Source organism: Lissotriton vulgaris, chromosome 7, assembly GCF_964263255.1.
Source record: "Lissotriton vulgaris chromosome 7, aLisVul1.2, whole genome shotgun sequence".
In the NCBI taxonomy this organism is placed as follows: Eukaryota; Metazoa; Chordata; class Amphibia; order Caudata; family Salamandridae; genus Lissotriton; species Lissotriton vulgaris.
Window position 1 is genome coordinate 1,698,263,265 of NC_141695.1, and position 27,730 is coordinate 1,698,290,994.

The following is a 27,730-nucleotide window of genomic DNA, read 5'->3' on the forward strand; positions in this document are numbered from 1 at the left end:
ATTGTGAAGATTTTGTTGCTGAAATGTCATGTCGGTGTCATTTTGTTAATTGAATTTTACTTTATTTCTTTAATTTGGTTTAGGATTTTTACTGTTATGCATTTTGACTTTAGTAGTGATTTGATACTGCATTAATACATTACACATGTCCCTAAATTAAGCCTGCCTGCTCTGTACCTTGGACACAGCTCAGGATAATTTAGTGACTTTAAGGGTTCACCCTGATAAGAGTTGTGATTATTCCTTGAGGTTGATAGTCAACCATTCCAATTGTTTTTTCTGATCTCTTTACTGATTTTGCATAACAGCAAAAATAAGACAGTGGCATCTTTCTCACTGACACAGGGTTATCAAACATCACTGGTGATGACCCCCTAGAACAGATTCACTGTGTGAGTGGTAGGCACACATCAACAAAGAATTCCGGTGACAGCAAGTCCTTCCAAGATGGATTCATGTGGTCTTAATAAACATTCGCCTCAGGGAAACACTGGATATCGCTCTGCTCAACATCTGTATAACATCAACAACTTAATCAAGTCTTTAAGTGATAGACAGGTATATTCAAGTTATACAGTACATTTCTTTATATAATCCAAAAGTGATGGTGGGAATCCCAAGTATATCTATTTGGAGGTGGTGGGAGCGCAACACCTCCCAGGGCCTGGGATAAAGGATCCCCTTTCACCCATAGCGCACTAGTGGAGTGGTGTGGCTCACTGATTAGAGGCGGCAGACCCGGAAGCAGAGGTCGACCTAGGACCAGGGTTCGATTCCCAACGTGGCAGGGACTTGAGCCATGGTCAGCAGACTCGATAATTCTCACCTCGGTGCCTACTCCAACCATGGGTCCCACTCAGCAACTCTGGGCAATGTAATGTAATGTAATGTATGTGTTTTGTAAAGCACACTGCTGCCCTGAGGCGTTGTGGCGCTATAGACCGCTGGAGAACCCGTCCTGGCTATCCCTGTGAGATGGTCCCTACTGGGTATCTCCAAGGTGAAACCAGGCATCCCCGGCGAATGTTGGGGGCCGTTGTAGAGATGAGGCAAGCTAATGCCCAGAGTTGCCGAGTGTGATCCCTGGTTAGATTAGGCACAGAGGCGAGAATTATCGAGTCCGCTGACCCTGGTCCACGACCCTGCCGCGTTGGGAATTGAACCCTGGTCCCGGGCCGTTCTCTGCTTCCGGGTCTGCCGCCTCTAACCAGTGAGCCACACCACTCCACTCTAATAGCTTGCTTAATCTCTACTAACGGCCCCATCAGCGCCGGGGATGCTTGTCTTCACCTTGGAGATGCCCAGGAGGGACCATCTCACAGGGAAAGACAGGATGAGTTCCCCAGTGGTATACAGCGCCGGGATGCCCCTTTGCTGGGGCAGCTGTGCGCTTTACAAGTATACGACATTTATCTCCCTGCTGAGAAGTCTTGTGAGCCGACGTGTCCCATCACAGAGGTCGCTCATCTGACTTAGCTTCCATTTTTTCGATGAGCCCATACCATTTGTCATACATCCTTCCCCTCACCCCATCCCCCCATATGCCTGATCTGGCTGCTATTTCTGATTTTGACCATTTCAATAAAACTCCATTCCATGTTGGCAAAGGAGGGGCAACCACAGACTTCCAAGCCGAAGGCACTACTGCGCTTGGGCAAAACGAGGGCCAGACTTGCAAACCTATAGCAGTGTAGATATTATTTGAACCTGAGGCGCATGTCTAACAGGCACTGAACAAGGGCAAGAGGAAGAAGACAATTGGTTAGTTTTCCCCTATGTATCGGTGTACATCCTCCCAGTACCGGGCTATCAATCAAAGGGCATCGCCACACCATGTTCAAGAAGTCCATCACCGGTTCAGCACACCGGGAACGTAGCGTGGGTGTCCCGGGAGACATTTGTTCCACTACTCTCCAATGTTAGGTACATATGGTGGATTATATTGTGTGTAGCATATAGTGTTCATTTAAACTCCCATCACTTATTTCAAAACTCGCCTCCATATAGTTGGTGTAAATTCCTGTCCCACTCTAAGCTCCCACCAGTCCTCCAGCTGCACCAGTGGATGCTTCAGCTGCTCCCTTGGTGCCCTAAAAATACATGTAACAGCCTTCCTCTGGTGTCCGTGTGTTAGTAATACGGTCAAGCCTAGGTCCGGGCCAGACATATCCTGTGTGACTCCCCACACCTGTCTCAACACTGTAGTCAGGGCGCCCATGCAGCAAGAATTGTCCCCAGCCCAACACACTTGTCTCTCCTGCATTAATAAAGGTTTGGACCCACCCATTCCAAATCAGGTCGCCCCACACTTCCACTCCCATTTCCATCCAACTGTTGATTTGATGATCGATTTCAAATATCTGGTCTGGGGCACGGATAAAATAGGTTGGTCCTGGGAATATGGTAGTGTAATCACATACAAAATGGGTATATAGAGTCCACCAACATTATAAGGGGAAATTCCCAAATTAGAATATGGTAGTGTCCCAGTAATAATTACGCACTTATATAGCGCATGACTACCCGGAGGCATCTCGGCGCTTGTACGAATACCGCCGAGGAACCCTTCCTGGCCTTTCCCTGTGAGGAGCCCACTCCCGGGCACCTCCAAGGTAAAGTCAGGCATCCTCAGCGTTGTTGGGGTCGTTGTAGAGATTAAGCAAGCTATTGCCCAGAGGTGCAGAGTGGGGCTCATGATCAGAATAGGCACCGAGGCGAGAATTATCAGGTCCGAGGAAATTGAGCCCGAGACCCGCCAAGGCGGGAATTGAGCTCTGGTCCCGGCCAGACTACTGCATCAGGGTCTGCCGCTCTAACCATTGAGCCACACTTCTCTACTAAGGTGGGGTCATATTTTCTCCAACATGTCTCCAACTTTGAGCAGCATGTTATCTAGTTTAACCCTTGGCTCTGCACCCATGAGGTAGTCTAGGACATTGTGACCCCCTAACCCAGCAAACACATCCTCCCGCTGACTTCTTTTGATTTCTGAAAGCCAGCATGCAATCCATTGTAACTGGGCCACTGCAAAGTACAGTTGATAATTGGGTACCCCTAGTCATCCCTCTCCAAAAAAGGCAAAGAGTTTCACTAGTGCTACTCTGTGCCTGCCAGTCCCCAGATCAAAGATGCGAGCATCCCCTGCAGCTTCTGAAAGAATGAAGGTCTTGGAGCCACTTGCATGGTGGTAAAGTACAACAACCTGGGCAAAATCAATATTTTGGAAATCGCAATCCTTCCCATAGGTGACAGTGAAAACTGAGCCCAATATGGTAGGGATTACCCCATCACTGTTAGGACCCTCCCCAGGTTCCCATTAACTAGATCCTGCTCATTGTCATACACGTGGACTCCTAGGTATTTGGATGTGTCCAACCACCAGGGGAGATGGATAAACAACAAACTCAACAGTTTCCCTTCCAGTATTTTTAGCAATAGGAACACACATGAGTTATCAGTCAATTGTAATACCCTGATATATCGCCAAACTCATCAAGGAGGTCAGTCAACAATGGAACTTTGTCGTCTTCCATCACCCCTCCCAATTAATAATCCAATTACTTACAATCCTATAATCCTATTTCCTACAATGTCTTACTCTTAGCAGATTTGGGCTAATAACTAGAGCTTCTGACTTTAGAAATGGGGAGCCAGGTTCAAGTCAGCATCTGCTAAACATCATGTGATTCTGGGCAAATCACTTAATCTTCTCGGGCCTAAAAAAATATGAATCTGACTTTGTGTAAAGTAATCTGTTGCTCATGTAAAGCGTTGCTAAGCACTCTGGCTGATTTTGCACAATATATAACTGCAAAAGAAAGCTTTCCTGTTCCCCTAGTTTATGGATTCTGCAGAAAATCAAAACGGTCCTAAAAAGTGCTTCATATGGACCGGTACTTACAGATACTGAAGACCGGCACTTCTTACATTTTTCCCCTGATGTAGTAAAATGTCTTCTTGGCATAAGTAGAGTTTCAGTACCAAGAGCGTTAGCCGATGCTCAGCTGTATTGGCAGGTACAGGTTCATCTGACATCAAGAGAGTCAGAGCGAAGCACATCTGTGTCTATCTCAAACAAGCACCAGTGAAGCTTATTTGCATTCTTGTTTTGGCTGCTAAGAGTTGTCTTTTGTGTGCATGTGTTTTTATGTGTATGTGTCCGTGTATTCCTGTGTACAAGTCTAGTCAATGCCCACCTCCTTGTAAAGCAATGGCATGTAGTAGTTTTTTAACCCCTTGGCTGCGGCGGTAATTCTGCCGCAGCTCTAGGGGGGGAGGGGAGGCCGCGTGGCGCTCCCATGCTTGTGACAGAACCGCTCCATCACGAGCCTCGGGCACGCTGTGCTTGTGACGAAGTGGTTCCGTCACGGCCCCGCCCGCTCAATAGAACGCGCCGCGCAGGCGCAAAATCAGTGCACCGCAGGTGCAGCGGCCAGGCTGTGACAGAACCACTCCGTCACCAGCACAGCGCGTCCGTAGCTGGTGACGGAGTGGTTCCTTCACCAGCATAGAAGGGGTTAAAATGTGAAATTTTTTAAGACACATTATTTGTGTGAATTAGTGATTTTAATGGTGCATATGGTCGTAATCCATGAACTTATGATGTTGTGCTTAAAACAATTTGATTCTTTTGTTTAGGAGAGTGATAAACAGTGTAGTGTAGGTATGCCACATAATTGTATGAGGCACCATTATTTTGCAATGGAGGCAGTTTCTGGGGTTCTGCTCATTTTGCTCCTGCTCTGCCCCATCCCAATTAGTGGTCTGCTGTGAGTCTTCTCTCCCCACAGTTTCCACGGAACACAGTGTGCTATGACATAAATGGACAGTTGTTTCTTAAAGCGTTTATTGTGAATGAAACGTTCCATCGTATAACTAATGTATAATTTTGATGGATTTCCACCAGAAGTTCGGGTGCAGAAGAAAATGATTCTGTGAGCTATTGTTTAAGAAATGTTTCATATTATGTTGTCCATCCCCGGAGTGCAATTGCTGAAGAGGCAAGCAGAAGACTTCCATTACATAAAAAAATAGGTTAGTGACGAGATGAGTTAATTGGTACAAATCTGTTTTTGATTTGGTAGTGCGTTCTGCCCATGACCATACAATGCTGAAACTGCAGTTTTGCTAATTGTTATGCATAAATTGTGTATAAAATCCGCTGGTTTTAAAGGAGTTGGGGCGACTTCTCATCCCGCCCCCAAGACTCAGTGTGATCATTTTAAGACTTTCTTTCCTCACTTAGGATGCTGCCAGTGCTCTCTATGAGTTTGATGTTTACAGAGCTTCTATTGTGATTTTGTGATTCTCTATTCTATACCTGGGCCTTCATGGCAGGCAATGCGTTTTTTCTGTATTGTTTTATTAATAATTCGGTATTCAACCTTTTAAACGAAATTCTGATGTAGAACTCGGGGCATATTACCAAGCAATAGCGATAATTATCGCTATTGCTTGGTTAGAGTCAAAAATTTACCGCTGAGCTGCGGCGATTTTTACCGCAAATAAACCTTGGTAAATGCGATAAAAATCGGCCGCAATGCATGAATATCGCTGAAAAGTCTGCGATATTCATGCATTACCGAGCTAATGCTCTTAGCCATGTTATCCACCTCCCATTGGATAACATGGCTAAGAACTGCTATGGGGCGGGTGTTAGCTTTTGGAGATATTCGCGCTTAGCGCGAATATCTCCAATAGTTGGTAATAGGAGATAGCGATAGCACGCCCACTTTGCATGTCATTAGTGATAAATATCACTGACATGCAAAGTGGGGTTCAAGATGGTCGCTATCTCCTACTAGCTGTCGCTAACTGGTGTTAGTGACAGCTAGGTAATAGGGAGATAATTTTATCTCCGCTTTCTTGGCTTTTAAAGCCAAAAAAGCGGAGATAAACCCCCTTGATAATATGCCCCTCAGTTCTTGATTGGTCTCAATTTCTAATTCTTCTCTGCTAAATTATTGATATGGATGGAGAGGGTTATCTCGTACCACTTGATCAACAAGAGATTCTGGAGCTGGGCTGCCTAAGGTAATATTTGGGGTGCTCAAGATATTGGGGTTCAGACAATTATTGGGGTTCGGATCCTACAGATACTTTCATAAAAACAATCTTGTAGCCTTCCCTTTTCTTGCACCAGACAGGCCTCTTCCAAAGCCCTGGCATGTAAATAGACACAAGTGTCAGAGCGTGAGAAAACTGGCTGACAAGGATCAGGCAAGAAAGAAAGGACAGATTTTCCTACAAACAACATTCACATGTGAAAACCTTTCAGAAAAAGAACCTTTTTGCAGTGTGCTAACCTCACCGACAAGTGAGGAATGCGCCCTGCAACTGAACTGAATTTGATCCAAACGTTATGCAAGGGGCCTAAACACAGGGCGGTTCCTCCGTTATGGCAGAGGAGCGTCACTCCGTCCCCGCTGAAAGCCAGCAGAGGCAAATGACAAAAATAAAATCATAATAAAACAAATTGTTAACCTTTTTATTTTTTGTCCTGGTGACTGCGAGCTAAGAGCCATCCATACTGGCACTGCAGCACCAAGAGGGAGGATTAGTGGGTACTGCTCACATGAGGGTTTGGCCGGTCGTCTGGGGCCGGCCAAACTGTCATGCGCACTTAGCCTTTCTCCAACCCGAGCTATTTGGTACAGTTGGGTGGAGAACAAACACAGGCTTCCAGTTACTGTCTGAGTGCAGAATACCAGCCATTTAGACGTGCTGCTCTCATGCTGGGAATAGCATTGCCAGCATGAGAGCAGTTCTGGGATTGGCATCTGGGAGCCTGTACAGCGTGCAGCAGTTCCTGGACGCGAGGATTAGGATCAAGGTGGTGGCCATTAGAGCAGGTAAATGCAATTTTATAATAATTGTTTTTTTTAGTTTGTATTCCCTCCTCCCCTGGTCCACCACTTCACAATGCGAACAACCGCTACTGACCTAAACAATTAGTGTTTTCCACATTTTCCGGAGGGAAATATAGCACCAAATCTAAATCTGGAAGTTTTCCACTGGTGCAGTAGAATCACAGATCAAATTTGACATGAGTGGACCCTCCTGAAAAGGCCTAAGCTACCTTGTGTTAAGAATAACTCTACTTTAAGTCAGTGGCCAATCGAGCTTTATGTAATGTAATGTCATTAATTTCCTTACCTTTACTTACGTAAATAACACTTAATATCGGCATTTAACCCATTTTTAACACTCATAGGGGCATATTACCAAGCAATAGCGATAATTATCGCTATTGCTTGGTTAGAGACAAAAATTTACCGCAGAGCTGCGGCGATTTTTATCGCAGATAAACCTTGGTATTAGCCCGTGATTCGAGCAGGAACCGAAGCGAGAATTATCGAGTCCATGGACATTTTTGGGCTCAAGACCCTGCCGCGTCGGGAATTGAACCCTGGTCCCGGGTCTGACCTCTGCTTCATGGTCTGCCTCCTCTAACCATTGAGCCACACTTCTCCACATGGGATGGTGTGAGGTGTGTCCTACTTTTCCAGGATGAGTCAGGTCTGGGCTGAATAGACCTGGGCTTCATTCAGAGTAGCGGGAGGAGATTTTTTTCAAACATTAATGGGCCTGGTCTGCCTTTGACAATGCTGTCTCCACCTCGTGCCAGAAAGATGGGCCAGAGAGGAGAAAACTGGTATTGCTGAGCACTTACACTCACTGCCTCCAGAGAACAAAGTATTTTGTACTATAAAAAGTATATTTTGGATCACTTTTACAATTCAATAGGAACCTCTGCCAAGGAGAAGAACTGCCCCTTTGCTGTGTGCTGTATGGAATTGGCCTGCAGTAGCTGTTTCTGCCAAGAGAGGAACGGTGTGTGTTCCCTGCTTGACAAAGTATCACCAAGGGCTTGAGGTAGAGTTTGACCCCTGTTCAAGAAGTCTCAGGAACACCATCCTTCTGGGCACCGCCTGTAAAACCGATGGTTTCAGTCACCACAGAAGAAAAGAGCAACAGACTATGTCACCGAGTCTGCAGCTGGTTCCATCTCCTGAAGGCACTGCAGAAGGCACCACTGCACTTCGCACAGCATCCTTGGTCTCACCTACGCTGCTGGGCGATCGTCACCAATCAGTTGTTTGCACCGCATCCTGTGGGCGCCACACTGCCTCGTTTCACTCTGCCTTGACGTCACCAATGCCGTCCCGGCCCGACCCATACATTGACTGGCTCCGTCGCATGCACCGTGACCTGCCCGCACCGCATCACGCACTGCCTCACTCCGCATCGTAAACCTTGGCCTCACCAACGCCGTTTGACGACTGTCACCGAGCCGCTGCCTGCACCGCACCGCGAGGGCACCGCACGCTGCACCACTTCCACTTCACATCGCAACCACTGATCAACCATCCCGCACCAGCATACCGGCAGCAACAAGATAGGTACTGTCTACGAGTCTGTTGACGCTTTAGCTGGCCCATACCGATGTGGTCTACTGGATCTGTTGTTTTCAGCCTTGCGGTAGCCACGGAAGGAGCTACCGACTCTGAAGAACTGTGCTTTTCAGAAAATTCTTGCAAGTTGAAAGTTATCTTGCAAAGTAACTTTTTTTACAGTATTCTATGTTGGATTTTTGTCGTATTATGTCTTGTTGGTTTAGATAAAGTCTTGCTAAGCCTGGCTGCTCGTGATAAGCTACCAAGGGGGTGAGCAGGGGTTATTTTAGAAGTGTATCCCCCTTACCCTGACTAGGAAGAAGGGTCCCTACTTGGACAAAGGTGCAAACCATTGCCAACTAGAGACCCCCCATTTCTAACAATATAGAATGGATAAAGGAACGTTAAGCAAAAGAATATATCTTGTTATATGGGGTAGCAAATAACAAAGCATGTGATCCGGGCCAAGAGAATTGATTTAGGGCCTGATTTAGATCTTGGCGGATTGGCTACTCTGTCACAACCATGACAGATATCCCATCTGCCAAAATATAAATCCCATAGGATAGAAGGGTATTTATATTTCGGCCGAGTAATCCGTCTGCCAAGATCTAAATCAGGCCCTTAATAATTACTGAACAACCAGTGATCATGAATCAATAGTAATCCATATAGGGCTTTCTAAGATTGTGTCTTTGACCCACATAACCATTGCTTTTTGTAACAAATCCACAGGCAAGTACAAGGCTTGATGTATTTACATGGTTCTCAAACCTAGGACAGACACTGTGATACATCAGTCTGCATGATGAAGCACCAGTAAAGTGTAGCCCAGTCTCTAACTCTAAGTTGTGGGAAACCTTTGTGGTAGTGTACAGCCTCAACTCACAACCAAGTACACACCAACAGTCTGGACTGCCTGTAGCATCTAATGCTTTGTAGAAATCTTTTGGGGTAATTGTGCATAAATAGATACCTTCATGCAACTATTTGCTCAAACTTTTCTTGAGGCTGGTGAAAGTGAAACACACCGGGGTAGGTAAATACTGCCTGGAATATTTTGCATGTGCCCTTTCAGGACCTATGTCTTGTTTTCCAATGTATCAGAAAATTGTACTGTAAAATGAGGTATTTGGCCCAATTGTATTCCTTTAATTTCTGGCAGGAGAGAGCACTGAAAGCAGTGTGGATAGTGCACCCTATCTATTTCAAGCATCACCAGTGTGCGGATGCAATCCAAGAAAAACTGAATTTCATTAAATGTTTGTTGCTTAGCCAAAGCCTTAAACCCAGTCCACTCAATTTGATGAGTTCTTGCACTTCTCTATTCCCATATAAAGCACTGCCTCTAAAAAATGAGACCTTCAATCCAATCAGAATAGAACCATGTGTTAGGCCCATACTGCTGGGTTGTTAATCAGAAATGCTCATGTCTGAATTGCCTTAGACTCTGCGGGATGGTCATTTTTCAGTGGTCCTTAGGGAAGGGCACCACCACGAAATTACCACACCCAGTTATAGTTGCCAATGTTACTGATTTAGGCAGTAGCCTGCAGCTCTTTATTCTACCCTACCGCCTGGGGACTCTAGGCAGTGGGCTGCAGCTCTTTAGTCTACCCTACCAACCGCCTAGGGACTCCAAGAAGTAGGTTATGGCTCTTTAGTCTACCCTTCTCACCGCCTAGGGACTGCAGGCAATAGACTGGAGCTCTTTAGTCTACCCTACCGCCTAGGGACTCTAGGCAGTAGGCTATGCCTCTTTTGTCTATCCTACCCCCTAGGGACTCTAGGCAGGAGGATGCGGCTCTTTAGTCTACCCTGCCACCTAGGGACTTTAGGCAGGAGGCTGTTGCTCTTTAGTCTACCCTACCTACCACCTAGGGACTCTAAGCAGTAGGCTACAGCTCTTTAGTAACCTACCTACCGCCTAGGGACTCTAAGCAGTAGGCTACAGCTCTTTAGTAACCTACCTACCGCCTAGGGACTCTAGGCAGTAGACTGCAGCTCCTTAGTCTACCCTACCGCCTAGGGACTCTAGGCAGTAGACTGCTGCTCTTTAGTCTACCCTAATGCTAGGGCCTCTAGGTAGTAGGCTACAGCTCTTTAGTCTACCTTACCACCTAGGGACTCTAGGCAGTAGGCTATGGCCCTTTAGTCTACCTTACCACCTAGGGACTCTAGGCAGTAGGCTGTGGCCCTTTAGTCTACCTTACCACCTAGGGACTCTAGGCAGTAGGCTGTGACTCTTTAGTCTACAATACCTATTTCCTAGAGACTCTAGGAAATAGGCTGTGGCTCTTTACTCTACCCTACCTACCGCATATGAACTCTAGGCAGTAGGCTTAGCTCTTTAGTCTTCCCTAACGCCAAGGGATTCTAGGCAGCAGGCTACACCTCTTTAGTCTACCCTTCCCCCTAGAGTCTTTATGCAGTAAGCTACGCCTCTTTCGTCTACCCTACCCCCTAGGAACTCTAGGCAGTAGGCTGCAGCTCTTTAGTCTGACCTACCGTCTAGGACTATAGCTCTGGTCTCAAGGTGCAGCTCCTTGCAAGGTATTGCTGCTATAAATGACCGCACTCACTTGACAGCCATCGCACGTGTCTGTCTGCTGTCTCCTTCTACACACAGGACTGTCCTGTTCCAGCCGGCACAGACTACAAAGTTTTTTACCATGTTTCTAGTTCAACTTTTCTTTACATGATGGGCATTAAATGGTTCATCAGTCGATATGACAATGGATTAGGGAACGTAATCTCGCTCCCATACCGGAAGCACTGCTGAAAGGATTTGTCGCACAAAAGATTCAATAAATGATCCAGTTTTGTCGTTTTAATCCGTTTATTCCAGTTCTCAATTTTTAATTCCTTTCCGTCCGTCACATGAAAAACCGTTATGTATTTAATTCTGATGCAGTAAATATGCCCATCCGGCAGGAAACATACATAGTTCACCCTCAGTAGTATTGTATTCCCAATGCATTTCGGTTGCTTTCATCAACCTTCGTCAGGGGTTCACTACAAATTCATACAACAACATTTGAGACTTCATGTTTTAAAACGCATGTTATGTCATTACAATGTCAACATTCATTATGTATTTTGTTAAAAAAACTCAATCAGCGCTTTCCCTCTGGTGCCTCCCAACGCTGAACTACTCTAAATCAACTCTCCTCCATTTCTGTTACGCTTTACAATCCCACGTTAGAAAACATCTACGAGACTGTCCCCCCACTAACTTAGATGACAAAACCTGCCCATTACCTCTCGTTCCACATTAAATAACAATCCTTGTCGTACCTGTGAAGATTTTTTTCGTAAACCTAGTTCTCATTCCTCGAGGCGGTTAACAGCTCTTTCACATTTCCTCCATTTTAAGCACATCGCGTTTTGAGACCCGCCCCTTATTGTTACCTGAATTTTGCCACTTTACTACGAGACCCATAAACCACTGGTACGGTTTCTGTATGTTGAAATCACCTATATGTGAAACCTTAATCTATCCCCTCCTTCGACTCAACAGTCCCTCAGCATTAACTAGATTGCTCCGCCCACCCTTACGATGTATAAATCTGCGCCTTTTGAAAAGAGTACATGCTGAGTTTTAGTGAATTAAAAAGTACACATATTAAATAGGGCTATAATTGTCATCAGTCGATATGCCTACACACCAACGCCAGGTAGAGAGAACGCATTGGTTGGAGGGCTTGTTGTCTAACTGTGAGGGCCGGTCTCTGGTAGAAGTTAGTGAGCCCAAAAGGAAAACTTCTGCTTTCTCACCCTCTGTCTCTCTAGCCTTCAACTGTGTTTTCTTCATTTCGTTAACTTTTTCCTGCTATCTTGGCTCTCCTTTCCTGTTTGTCTCTATTTTTTCACGTGGCGTCTCTCCCTCAATTGTCCATCACATTCTCTTTTTCCTTTATTCATCCATTCTCCTCACCACACCAATCTCTACCTTCCTCCCCTAATGCTCTCACTCTTCCCTTCTATTACAACCCCTTTCCTTCTGACTCCTTTACCCCCAACTCCTTTCTCCTGTACTCAGCCTCGTTGCCAACCCCTCTTCCTTTCCCTCATTATGTAATTTCTCTGCTCTCTGCCTCCTTTCTTTCAAACCTTCTTTCTTCCACACCCTCTTTCTGTCACTTTATGCTTATTCTCGCAAGTTCTTACAAGTAGTGGCTGCTACCGAACGGGGGTGGTGAGGCGGGGGCAATAAAAAATATATATTTTTAAAGCACTTACCTTAGCCCCGTACCACCGGCTGCTTCCTCTGCTTCCTCTGCTTCCTCTTAATGTCTTCCTCTGTGTTTACAGCAGCATTGTGACTGGTCTGGGCACCGATGTTCAGCGCTCAGAGAGGGACTGGGAGGACAGGCATTTTCTGGAACACGCAAAGTGCACAAGACAGTTGGCTGGCCGGAGAAGGCCGGCCCAACTGTCATGCGCACTTAAGGAGCAGCCATCATTCCTCCTCTCTGTGACGTGGGGAACCCAGCCCCGCCTGCGTTAACCCTGCTTCAACTGGAAGCCAGGCTAACGGAACGTTATCATCATATTATTTTTTGTACTCAGCTTGCAGCTGAAGCAGTGGGGCGATGCTCCTCTGCCTTAGCGGAGGAACCGCAGCTGGTTCTTGCTTACAGTTGCCTTTCTTCCGCTTTGTTCCGCTCTCTTCACCATCCCCTTTTTCTCACTCCTCTCTCGTACCTCCCCTAGTTTCTTACTCTTAGTATACCTCTAGCCATCATCCTCTTCCTTTCCGTCTCATTCTTTCCCCCTTCTTTTCACTACCTTCCATTTTCTCTTTATCCATTTCCTTCCTTCTCATCCATTATAATCCCTCTTTTCATGCTAGCTCATTTTCTTTCCTTTGTCCTTTCTGTCTCTGACTCCTAATGGCCCTTGCATCTTTATATCCCTTCTCTGTTTTTAAAACCCAGGCATATATCGATAGGTTTGCTCCCTAGGGAGCACTGTACTTGTCCGATGGATTGCACCCTTGATTATCGAGCACAAGATTATCGTGGAACACTAATATTGTGAACAAAATAATAAGGGACAAAATATCAAAACGTAAGTGCATATATATATGGAGTCAGGTATAGAAAATCTATACATACTGGTCAATATTTTGTCCCTCAATATTTTGTCTATAACATTATTGTCCTGTGATATAATGCACTCCCTGTTCAGGAAACACACTATTTTATGAAGGATGAACCAGCCGAAATATTCATTGGGTCCCCTTCGTCCTTCGGTGTGTGCCAGTGCAAATCACTGCCCCATAATTTGTTAATATCTCATCCTGCTACAGTTGGTATTGTCTACAGTTGATCATGTATTATTGTCTCATTATGATACAATTGCTATCTTCTACAGTTAACAATTCGATGATGTAATTTCCATTGCTATTGTCTACAGTTGATTAAACCTAATAAAAATTGTTTAACAATCAATAAAGGATAAAGCTGCATACCATGTTGGGTCTGATAAAAATTAGCAGAATGGAAACGTGTGATGGAGCGTAAAAGTTGAGGAACAGTTGCCTCTTTCAATTCTCACAGTTTAAAAGAGATTTATGATAATTAATTCTTGAGGGAATATTGTAAATTGGTTGAAATGAAAATTGTGAGATTTCATACTGCATTGTAAATGGATGCAGAAGTGTTTTGAATCATGGAAATGTGAAAAAGTAAACAAGTAGAGAAACAGATATTTACCTATGCATGTAATCACGTGACTTGAGAAACTAAACTTAATTAACAAAGAAAATGTGATGACAATAACTTTTAAATGGTATCAAAATTAAACAATGTCAACATAAAATTGAAATTATTGAAATGCTTACTTTAGCAATCACAGATAGTAAAGCTTGCAGCTAATTCTAGTATTGAGTGATAAAAAACGTGTACTTTGAGATGGAAACGTAAGTATATTTTTCTGAAAATGATAAACATGCAAATAATATTTTGGTAGTGCCTAATATTGACATGTGACTTCTAGAAGAAAGAGGATTGATTGATTTAACAAAGAAAATTGAAATATTTATATTAATGTATGCTTTATATTAATCATAACTTGGTAATGATTCCGCAAATTTTCATGTAGGCCTCAGATGCTTTTCTTTCCTTGTTTGAAAACCAGAACCTAGCGAAGTTTCATTCTTTTGCTCAAAGACAAAGGACTCTCTCTTGATTCAGCAACACTTTTGATAGAAATGTATTGATAACATTGCAAACCCAGAGAGAGCGTCTGGGAACGAACAGACTGTGAACAAAGTGAATCTTCTTACTTCTGAGGAAAGGATGGAAATAGAAAATAATTGAATTTGATGATTTTGCAAAAGGATTACTTAATAGTTCTGGATTTTTTTCAGTGAGGTGTTGATCACACCATGAACAGCCCACTGTGGATAACCAATGGAAATCGTATGGGATGACAAAAACGGATTCTTTGTGGGCATAAACTAAAACGTTTGGAAGTATAATTGCCCCTTTGGGGAGGAGTTGGACGGCTGTCATTATCTATTTTCCTACCTAGCATGCTGCCATGCAGAACTCTGATTTCTCTTTAATGCTGAACCTATTTGAACTGAACTTTCGTGAACTGACTCAAACCTGCACTTACCGGCTGGTAAAGTGTGCAGTTGGAAACCTTTCGGCTGAAGGGTTTGCTGACTCTTTCCTGTGGCAAGTTGTACTTCAAATCTTTGTATGATCTAAATGCTGAATCTCGATTTTCACCATGTTTCTCTTTCATTTCCTTCCTAGGCAACCAGCAAATGTATTTTCTTATTGGAATCTGTATGACATTTTGTAGCTAAATTACTAACTAACTATTATTAAACTGATTACGAAATGCAATTTCAGGATTCCTGACCATTCAAATTGAGGTTTTAGATAATGATTTATTTGCATGAACAAATCTTATCCTTTAGTGTCATTCTTGGAGTGAACCTCATGATTTTATGGTTTATTTTTGATGGTAACACAAGTGAATTGGTACATGGAGATTAGCATGTTTTGGGCATTTCTTATTCCAGGTCCTCATAAGGAATTGTATCACGTTCTCTGAATATCCACGTCCCTGTTAGCTCACATAAAAGATCCATTGGAGGAACAGTGGTTGTAGTAGGTTATGTTATGGGCCAAGTGAGTGAAAATGATCAGATTGGCAATTCTGTAGTGAAGAGAAAATGTTCCCAGTTTTCCACTGCATCACAGGCACACTAAAGATGTCTAAGATGCAATTGAGAAATCAGCTAGAAAAAGGCAGTGATAAAGTTGGAGCCATATATGGTCTAAGTAATCTTTCTATGTACTGCACTGTAAGAGAGCAGGATAAGTTTAGAACTTCCCCTACTCCTTCCCTCAACATGACGATGTCCGCTGTACTAAAAGATGACATGGTCATTTCCTGTGATGTCAATTTCATGTGGGAGGTCTTGTAAGATCACTTCCTGTGAATCAATTTTCTAATGCATGTTTTGAAACTTGAAAAATTCCTCTTCTACAATAGCAGAGCAAAAGTACAGTTTGCACCTTTTTTATTCCTGATAGACAGAGACAAAGAAGTTGTATTTTATGGATTTGTGCCAAAATCCACATCTGCAAACCAGAAATTATCGCCCCGTCCAAGTCACATGTTTGAGTCCAGGAACTACCTACCCATTCATCCTTCCAGGGCAGATGTGCACCAATACGATATGTAGCAACAGCTGTTATCTTAACCTCTTAAGTGCTGCGTCGGGGCGTTGGCCGACGGCAGCACTACCTCCCCAGTGCTGCGCACGTCCATTGGACGTCCATTCAGCACTAGTTCCAATGGACAGCGCAGCACTGGGGAGGGATATTTGCGCCGCATCTAAGGTGTTAAGAGGCAATGCTGTGTGCTTTATATGCATGATCAATAACATTATCAATAAATGCTGTATATTAAGTGTGATATCATGGTCTGATAGGCACGCCTATTGTGAGTGATTTGCAATGAACACAATCTGAAGTGAAGCAGCTCAGATGTCTGGCACAGCCCTGCCTTTCCTTTGATTCCAATCAGCATTAATGTTTGGTGGCATCTGGCATCTTGCCTGGTGCTCCATGAAGCGCACGACTCGGTACCCTCTGCGCCGCCATCTCACTTCTGCGCTGTCAGCTCTGCTACAGCTTGTGCTCAGCTGTGTATCACTGGCAGCAGTAACACAACAGGCATTCGAGACAAAGATGAGGCACACTGTCAGCTGAGGCCTATCCATCAGTACAGCTGTTTGTGTGTGGTTTGATGTCTTATTGAATCCTAAGCATTGCCACTGTCTTTGTAAATGGAACTCATATAGCACTTCCTACCCCGGTTGAGGCGCTGAATCGCTTTAGAGTGAGTAGCACGCTACTCGGGAACCCATGATTAGAGGTTAATAGTTAGTAGATGCGAAACACCTCGGTGATTTGTTGTCTCACTTTTTGTTTTGCATTATGTTCCTAACTGTTACAATGCGGTTCAACTGTTGTTATAAAAAGTATTGTAAAGCGCTCTGATATCCTTCAGGATCAAGTTTGCGCTATATAAAACCTTAACAATAAATAAATAAATAAATGTATGCTTAGCAGAGTTTACTGTAGAGACAGAGTGATGGGAATGGATTTGAAATAGGAAGTAGTAAGTTACTTTTCTAAGTAGTAGTTGTGTGTGTTTGTTAGCTGGGTGGCCTGGCCAAAAGAGGAGGGGAAAATTAGAGAAGGAAGTTTGAGGCTTCATAGTAGTCAGAAAGGTTTTGAATGAATCAGAGAGAGGTGGGGATGGGACAAAGGGTGAAAGGGGGATTTATTTTCATTGTGTTTATTTAACAGCAAAAAAAAATGGAAATGATCTTATATATACATATATGCACATGACACTTAGTAGGTTTTATTGACTGAAGAAACACCTTCTATATAAACTCCATATCTGTGACGAGGCAGCAAGATTGACATGGTCAGATGTGCATATTTATCTTGTGGTGGAGTATGCACATTTTACATGATATTTCTTAACCCTTTGGTAGCAGGCATAGACTCCTCTATATATGCACCTATATGCACATAGAAGCAGGAGTTATGACATTGTCTTATATACACATGCATCTTGAGGTGTAATATACATTTTTCCCCTCATATAAATGTATCTGCTTATAACATGAGGCATAGTTCAATGTACAATGACACATGTATAACACCAACTTTTCCTATGCTGTAAGAGCATGGTTTGTCATGCCTGTGAATAATGTCGTGGTATACTGTTGTGTTGTGAGTATAGTTTTTGTGTGGGGATGAGCCTGCTCTTGACGAATCTTCTGAAGTTAAGATGGTTATCAGTGAATCTTATGTGTGTCAGTAGTGAATTCCATAGTTTGGCTGCTTAAACAGAGAAAGATGTTCAACCCATGTTTTTGTTCCTGTATATTGAAACAATAAGGCAGGGGAGCAAGTCATGAATGTAGGTTCCTTTTTTGTAAGTATCTGTTGATTTTCTTCCTGATGAAGAGTGGTCCTTTGCCACCTGGTAAAACCAGGTCCAGTACATGTCCAGAACATGTCTTATGACCTGGTATGCCCTTATGGTCAGCATTAGACAACTGGCCTTGAACTGGATGCTTCTCATAGAGCCAAGGTGGTGCATTCCATGCTTCGGGAATCTTTAGTGTGGCCAGACCTTTCCCCTCTATGCCATAGAGAGTGCAGTCCACTAACCCTTCTCATGTAAAGTTCTGTTGCTATGTGAAAACTAGAACCTTTCACTGACATTACATGTATGTGTCATGTATGTGCAGTGAATGTGTAGCACACGTATGGCAGTAGGACTCTGTTTGTGGTTTTGGAGGTCCCTAGTTTAGTATGGCACAAGATGATGGGTGAGGACAGCTTAATTGTACAGTTTAAGTTTGTGCGCCTGCATTCCTGTGCCTTAGGGTAGGGATGTACACACTAAAGTGAGGGAGGATGGAGAAAGGACTTTCCCCAGAAACTCAATGAGGACTATGTTAGAAAATGGATTCAGATTTGTTCATCCTTTGCTCTGCCATTTGGTCGATGGTGGGGGGAAGGGTGGGACTGCAATTTCAGTTGTTAAAGGTGAGGACGTTTCTAGACAGGGCCTCCCCATTTGTATGTTCCTGATTGTTGTTCCAGGAAGGCTGATGGCAACCTGGTACAGAGATCTCACACTTCATTGGGCCTTTGTTTGGATACTAATGCTTGGTGGCAGCCCCCTTGCTACCTTCAGTGAGAGCCATCACCTTGCACAATGGCTGTATCCGAGGAACAGCAAGAAAATTAAATTTGAAAGAGAACCAACCGCAACTAGTACTTAAGCCTTAGACAGCGGACCCACATGGCTTGCCTGGTTAACATGTATAAAACTGTGTTCCCACGCAACACCCATGGATTCTGATGCATTCCCATATTTACAAGGTTTCGTAAACCTGGAAATACATTAGATTCTAACGCCTCCCCAGGAGAGGCGGTAAAGTGGTGCAATGGTGTGGCTCACTGGTTAGAGGCAGTAGACCCGGAAGCAGAGGACGGCCTGAGACCAGGGTTTAATTCCCGACGCGGCAGGGTCGTGGACCAGGGTCAGCGGACTCGATAATTCTCACCTTGGTGCCTACTCTAACCAGGGATCACACGCAGCAACTCTGGGCATTAGCTTGCCTCATCTCCACAACGGCCCCCCACATACGCTGGGGATGCCTGGTTTCACCTTGGAGATACCCAGTAGGTACCATCTCACAGGGAAAGCCAGGACAGGTTCCCCAGCGGTCTACTGCGCCGAGATACTCCTTCGGGAGTCGATTCTAGCGCGTTAGAAACCCAAAATGAAATTAAATGAGCAGAAAATACCTTTATTTCTCCTCGTTTTTTGCTTCTTATATGGTGCAGAATTCTGCTGCACACATAGATGGAGGAAAACGCCCATCGATTATTATTTTGTGCAGGAAGGTGTCCCTCCGTCCTGCTCGGTGCAGAGCCCTCTGCTATTTATCATTTATGTTTGCCCATTGGCAGATATTGCAGAAGAGGCAAGATTGTCCCTTTTTTCTTATGTTGATAACACGCATATTATATTTTCCCTTACTCCATCTAGGGGATCTGATTCATCTGCTCTTCAGGTTGGTCTGAGGAAAATCGCAACTCGGATGCTTAACAACTTACTCAGACTAAATGGAGATAAAACTGAAGTCATGATCCTGGGAAAAGATCAAGAGCTGGGGGGACCTCAACACTGGCCCGTCAAAATGGGCACCCTAATTCGGCCGGTTCAACAAGTTCGCAATCTGGGTTTCATCAGTGACGACCACCTGTCAATGAAACAACAAATTACGAAGGTGGCCTCAACCTGCGTTACCATTTTGAAATGGTTAAAGAACATTGTGTTGATGCTACACCTTTCTGTTCAATGTACTGTAGTCCATGCACTGATTACGTCCAGGCTGGACTACGGCAGTGTTCTATAGTTAGGCTCCAGAAAAACGACAGTACACAGGCTGCAGGTGGTACATATAATGCAGCTGCCAGACTGCTGTGTCGGGTCCCAAGGACTGTATTAGCTACCGACTCCCTTCGCAAGCTTTACTGGCTTAAAGATGAGAATCGTGTTAAATTTAAGGCCTTGTGCTTTATGTTTAAAATCAAATCTGGTGCAGCCCCACAATACTTGCAATTGTTAATTCAACTGTATTCACCTTCCCGCCTCCTGCGTTCTGCTGGACAATTCGAATTTGGTATTCCGAGAATCAAATTTACGAAGAAGGGTGGCAGGTCCTTTTCATTTCTGGGTCCTACCTTATGGAATTCTCTTCCTATTTCTATTCGGGAAGAAACCGCTCTTAGAAGCTTTCGTAAAAGAGTAAAGACATGGCTATTTAAACAGTAACGCTTTTCTCTTTTTCTCCCTACCCAGCTGGCGCCGGGAAACCCTTCGGGGTAGCTGTGCACCTTACAAGTTTAGATAAATAAAAATAAATAAAAACAATCATCTGTGCAACGCAGGCACCCTTGCCAGGCATCCCTGCACCATGGTGCAAGGGTGCCTGCTTTGGCGTTAGGCAGCCAATTGTGCGCCAGTGCAGAGGAAAGCAGAGGGAAGTGTTGTATTTCTAGAAATACGATGCATCCCTGCACTCTCCAAGAATAAGCAGGGATCCCTTGCAGAGCTGCACCATTTTCTAGTAAATGTGCCACTTAGTGCCCTTAATATAATTTACATAAATATCACCCCACTTGAGGTAATAATGGAAAATCAACACCTTAATTAGATTTAGACAGCCAACTGAGGTAAAGACCACAATCCAACCGGCCTATACCCCTGATCACATTCTTAAGGGGTAGACCACCAACACCCGGCCCCTGCCCTGCTCCTCTCCTGTCAACATGGGGAGAGGATGTAACCTTATGGCTAGAGCGGTCGACCCCGAAGCTGGGGAACTGGGTTCGAGTCTCGGCAACGATGTTCAACATCCTGTGATTCTGGGCAAATCACTTAATCTCCCCGCGCCTAACAAAAATTAATGTGTCCTTGAGTAACAAAACATACCTGATATCTTCGGGTCTAGTTCGCGCTATATAAAACTCTAGTAAATAGAATAAAAATGTCCACTGTCCAGCACAGAGTCTCATCTCTATCCTAAGGACCCTGCTTCTTTCAGCCTTGCTGCCCACTGGACCCTATTGCCACTGCATTGTCCATCCCTTCGCCCTGGTGACATATTTACTGTGAACTTCAGTGTACATTGAACCATATTTCTCTGGCACATGTTGGTAAGATCTCTGTTTTGGTGGGTTTACTAGGCAAAATAATTTTAACAAATCATACATTTTAAACTGTATCACGCACTGCAAGCCTGATTTTCACAAAGCACGTGTACCCTCTTCATTAGTCTTGTTTGAATGTTACAGTATTTCTCATTGACATTGATTGATTGTTAAATATACCTTTTCTAGTTTGCAAAAGTGAAGTTTTGTGGGAGTCAGGGCTAGCAATGTATATTGAGCCATGTATAAAGTGCGAGCACTTTGAGAAGCACACAGCAGAGCAATCCTTAAAGCCACACACTTATTACTCTACCAAGAATGAAGAGAACAATCCCAGACCCCAGTTACACACTGTGATCTGCATGGTTGTCATCTTTGCAGTTGTTCTTTGAGGACAGTAACTTTTCTCTCAAGTGTGAGTGGGCCCATCAGCAGCTGGCACTTGGTTCTGTGTTACAGCTAGATGTGTACTGAGTCTATGTACTTTTATAGAGACAGTCAATGACTCAGAAGGCCATGTTTTATGAGTAAGTTGCTCTCCTTGTAGGTTTAATTAAACAAAGTCATTTATTGTAAATTGTGAAGCTACTTTCACAACTCCTGTTGGCAGCGGAGTTGATTATATTGACGTTCGTTAGTGCTTTATAATAGTCATGGATGGTGCCAGACTATATAGCCTCCTCTTTGCTTTCAGTGTCTGAACTTTAGATGGTGTACTGAAGAAGAACCATTAGGTGCAAAGGTTCCATTTTTTAACCAATGCATTTGGGATGGTAACTTGTAATCCGTAACACAAAGGGGTTATCATAAATGATGTTATAATGCCACAATACACACCTTTATTTTGCGTTTATCAGCATAAATATATATTGTGTACACGTGGTATTCTGCATTTTGATTGTTATATATTTACAACATAATAATCCTGAGTGTCACAAATCTATCACACAAAGTATACAAGATTCACGTTACAGTGCCGTAGAAACATCCTCCGTTGCGGGTTGGAATGCTTATAATGTGTAAATAGTTCATCAGTGCCAAAATAGGTGCGCTAAATGTTGTTGCCCTCATAAAGAGTCCATCAGCAGTAGGTCCATATAGAATGGAACATTTATGGACATATTAATAGACTCATTGACACGCTCAGTTCCCACAGGCTGCCCTGCTCCTTGCCACAGCATGGCCATTCACCAGTGGCCACATGACGTAACAGTGTAGGCTGTAGCACCCAGAGTCTCCCTTTTACTCTGAAGGTCATTGAAATGGTGGCTACAATATAGATACAGGCCTACTTAGAAGAACATTCCCAAACTGACAGGGCCTTGTGTGGGAAGGAGAGTGGCTAGGCTATACTTAGGTCGAGCCTAGTGAAAGCGCGCATGCACTGCTCGCTCTGCAAGACTGCTGTAGTAGAGTATGGGAGAGAAGCTGCGCCCACTTTCCGCCCATATTTTTAATTGGTTTGTGTAAATGTTGCCTTCGGATTCGTTAATAGGCTTGTTAGTCCCTCCTTAGAAGGGCCTTGTCTTTATTTGTAACCTCCCATAGCTACTGGCCCCTTTACTGCAGTTGTTACACTGGACCTGTTATTTAGTCTGTAAGCACTATTTACTTTATCGAGTTTCTCTTACTGCAGGCCGGACACGCGCTGCTTCAGCTAAAACCGCGTGTGTTCTTTTAAGTAGCACGGTTGAGTAGCACGGCCGCCCCCGTAACACGAGCGCCAGCTTTCAATCATTTTAACCCAGCATTGTCTTGTGTCTGTTTCAACCTTTCAAGCAAAATGGATTTAGAAATGATTATCTAATTAAGTCATGTAAATTCCAGGTAGCACATAATCGTGTGGTGCTAATGAGCTGAAGCTGACAACAGCACATCTGTGCTACATGTCATCTGCACTAAAGCCGCCTGACAGGTTGTTTTCAAAAACCTGTTTTATTAACAACACCACCACCACCACCAATACCACCACCACTGATACCACCAGCACCAATATCACCACCACCACCAATACCACCATCACCAACAATTCCACAACCACCAATGCCACCACCACCACCAATACCACCACCACCAACACAAATACCATCACCACCAATGCCACCACCAGTATTACCACCACCACCAATCTAATACCACCACCACCAATATCACTACCAATACCACCACCACTAATAGCTCCACTAATACCATCACCAATACCAATACCACCACCACCAAAACCACAACCAATTTTACTACCAATACCACCACTAATACCACCACCACCAATACCACCACCATCAATACCACCACTACTTCCACCACCAATACTACAACCACCACCAATACCACCACCACAAATACCACCACCACCAATACCGCCACCACCAATACCAATACCACCACCACCAATACCAATACCACCATCAATACCACCACCATCACCACCAATACCAAACCACCACCAATACCACCACCACCAACACCACCACCACAAATACCAACACCAATACCACCACCACAAATACCACCACCACCATTACCACCACCACCAATACCAATACAACCACCAATACCAATACCACCACCACCACCAATACCCCATCACTAATACCAATAGCACCACCACAAATACCACCTCCAATACCACAACCAATACCACCACCACCAATACAAATACCACCATCACCAATACCGCCATCAATACCACCATCACCAATAACACCACCAATACCACAACCACTAATGCCACACCACTAATACCACCACCACCAATACCACCAATACAAGCACCACCAGTACTAGGACCAATACCACTACCACCACCAATACCACCAACATGAGTACCAATACCACCACCACCAATATCAATACCACCACCTCAGCGCCTGTCGCTCACTAGTAATAGCAGGGGCACTGTACGAGGCCAGATACCATCCCTCCCTGCGCCAGGAAGGGAAGCCAGGGCCCTACTACAGCTGAAGTGTTTTTATTAGGCCAAAGATAGCAATGACATTAAGCAATGCCACACTTCACACTCAAATCACGGAGAGGGCAGGAAATAGCCCCCCCTACCGCTCTTTCTCCTGAGCAGCGACTGTGTAATCACAGAGCGAAAGGTGATGAAGCGCTTTGTCAGTGTTTATAGTTTGGATTATATGTAACTCTCACTTCACACTTTGTGTCTGTGTAATTTACAGCGGATCACTGAAATAATATCGAGGGTCAAAATATCGACTTGCAAAAATATCGTGGACAAAATATCGACAGACAAAATATCGAGTTTGTATCTACAAACAGGTAAGTACAAAAATATCGAGTACAAAATATCGTTTACAATAATATAGTTTTAAAAAATATCGACTTTATTAAAAACAGTGTTACATTAAATTAATATAAAAATTTAATTACTAAAATATACTTAAAAATACTTAAATTAACTTATAATAATTAAATAATAAATGAAATTAATAAAAATACATTTTTACAATCATATTTGTTAAAACATATATATATAGTAACATACTATAATTAAATAAGAAACTATTATATTACCGTACGATAGAAGAAGTGTAAAAAATACTATTCCCACTCCAAAGAGTGCAAACGTAGGGAAAGCATTGGATAGCATAGGGGTTAAAATTACTATTCCCACTCCAGTGAGTGCAACAGTAGGGAAAGTGTTGGATAGCGTAGGGGTTTAAATTACTAATTCCCACTCCAGTGGGTGCAACAGTAGGGAAAGCGTTGGATAGCGTAGGGGTTAAAATTACTATTCCCACTCCAAAGAGTGCAACAGTAGGGAAAGCGTTGGATAGCGTAGGGGTAAAAATTACTATTCCCACTCCAGTGGGTGCAACAGTAGGGAAAGCGTTGGATAGCGTAGGGGTTAAAATTACTATTCCCACTCCAAAGAGTGCAACAGTAGGGAAAGCGTTGGATAGCGTAGGGGTAAAAATTACTATTCCCACTCCAGTGGGTGCAACAGTAGGGAAAGCGTTGGATAGCGTAAGGGTAAAAATTACTATTCCCACTCCAGTGGGTGCAACAGTAGGGTAAGCGTTGGATAGCGTAGGGGTTAAAATTACTATTCCCACTCCAGTGGGTGCAACAGTAGGGAAAGTGTTGGATAGCGTAGGGGTTAAAATTACTATTCCCACTCGAGTGGGTGCAACAGTAGGGAAAAAGTTGGATAGCGTAGGGGTTAAAATTACTATTCCCACTCCAGAGAATACAACATTAGGGAAAGTAAATAATTATAAAATGTATTATTGAATATCTATTAATAATTAATTAAAAATAAATAATATTTGTATACAATTTATTAATTAATATATTATATTTACTAATTAACAATAATTATTTCTATTGATCACCTATTAATACTAATTAATAAAAATATTTACTATTAATTATTTAATAATGAAAAAGTATTTAACAATTATTTGAAAATAAATAAATATAAATAAATGTAATTAATTAATTATTTATAATTTAATCACTTCCCACCCAATTCCCCCTATAAACTCACAGCCCGCTACAAAAATAATTTAGTAAAATTTACATAATTACCAATTAATCAATTAATTAAAATTAATTACCAATTAAAATTTAATTAATTATCTATTATAAATTAATTAAGTATTAATTTAAATGTACTCAATAAATAATTTAAATATTTAATAATTATAATTAAAATACTTCCCACCCTATTCCCCTATAAACCCACAACCCGCTACAGAATTAAATTACGCAATGATTATAAAAACAAAAATCATTAATAAAAATTCATTATAACATAAATACACACTTTTCACACGTATTATTATACCATAAAAATACACTATAAAAAATAAGATATTATTAAAAAATCGATATTTTTTACTATCTATATTTTTAACAGTCGATATTATATCACTTACCTTAAAAACGATATTTTGGTCATCTATATTCTGTCCTGTCGATATTTTGTCCAGTCTATATTTAAAAGTCGATATTATGTCCAGTCGATATTTTTGAGTCGATATTATGTCTGTGCACCATTTACAGCACTTACGCATCTTCTTAACTGCACTATTTATCACTACTTTGAAGACGTCGCAGGACGACCTCTTCCTCTGATATTTACAATCTAACAAGTGGTCGAGAAGGCTGTTTATTGCAATGAAATAGGTCTCGCATTTGCGAGAGTTTAAGCTATTAGCATTGTAAATGACAATGCCTTTTATTTATGTATTAAAACCCAAAGCATAAATAAAAGGCATTGTCATTTACAATGGCAATAGCTCAAACTTCAAGACCTATTGCATTGCAAATGCTTGTTCTATTTGCCACCTCTAATCAAAGACCTCAGGTTTGGAACTTTAGTTATTTTTGTTTCCTTATTTGACCACAGACAAACATGTATTTTGGGAATATTAAAAGCATTTTCCGTGTTGATGATGGCTGGGTCAAATGTTGGCTAAGTAATCGTGGCGGACCCTTGGACAGCGCTGCTGACTTCCCTTCCCTTATGTGCATCTATCTAGTGAATAGTCCATATATTAGGCAGTAGCTCAGGATGGTTTTCATTCACCAGATGTAGCTTGCACCACTGCAAAGGTTGGGTACTCCTGTCTTGAAGCCAGTGGTGGCAGCTTTTCCAAGGCCATCAAGTATTAATTTCCACAAAGATATAAGTACGCATGATAAAAAAGGGCTAGGCATAGAGCCACCCAGGCACCGAAGTGACGGTGTCATCGAAGTGTTCTGCGACCACAGGCGCCTCCATCGGGAGTGGTAGACGATGAGAACCTGTTCAAGCAGATTAGAGAAGCCAAGGCACTCGGGTGCCTGGCAATGGCAGTCAGCTTGCATCTGGCTTGTGGCAGCCATGCAGTAGTTAATTTGTGCAGGCGGGCTCCACAACTCCACTGGGACTCTTTTAGCACTTTAGTAACAGAAAGCAAACTCAAGGAATCTGAACTCCAGTAACCTTTGCCTCCCTCCTCTATGAATTCCAGCTAATACTTTTCAGAAATATAAAGCATAGGCTGAAATAAATGAAGCATGATGGCAAAAGTCCAGGGAGTGTAGTAAAACTGTCAGCAGCTCACTTCTCATCTCATATCACAGTTCTCACTGTGATTGTATAAAATAGATTGAATCAGTCAAGCCATTTTTTGCATAATGCAAGGGAATTCATTATATTTATGTTCTCTTGTTAAGGATAATGTCAGCCTCCCTGGAGTGCTACAAACATCCATGGCTCCAACAGCAGTTGTACAAACTTTTTATAGTCACAGAACCAGAAAATCACTTGCATTAGTGATGCAATGTCCCTGACACATAGAACAGGCGGCATAGCTATCATTAGTGCAGAAGGTGCAGTAGCACTATGTTGGAAATGGGGGTCTCTAGTTGGCAGAGGTAGGTACCTTTCTCCAAGTAGGGGCCGTTCTTCCTAGTCAGGGTAAGGGGGATACACATCTAAAATAACCCACGCTCACCCCCTTGGTAGGTTGGCACGAGCAGATATGCTTAACTCAGAGGCAGTGTGTGAAGCATTTGTGAACACATACGGTAATACAG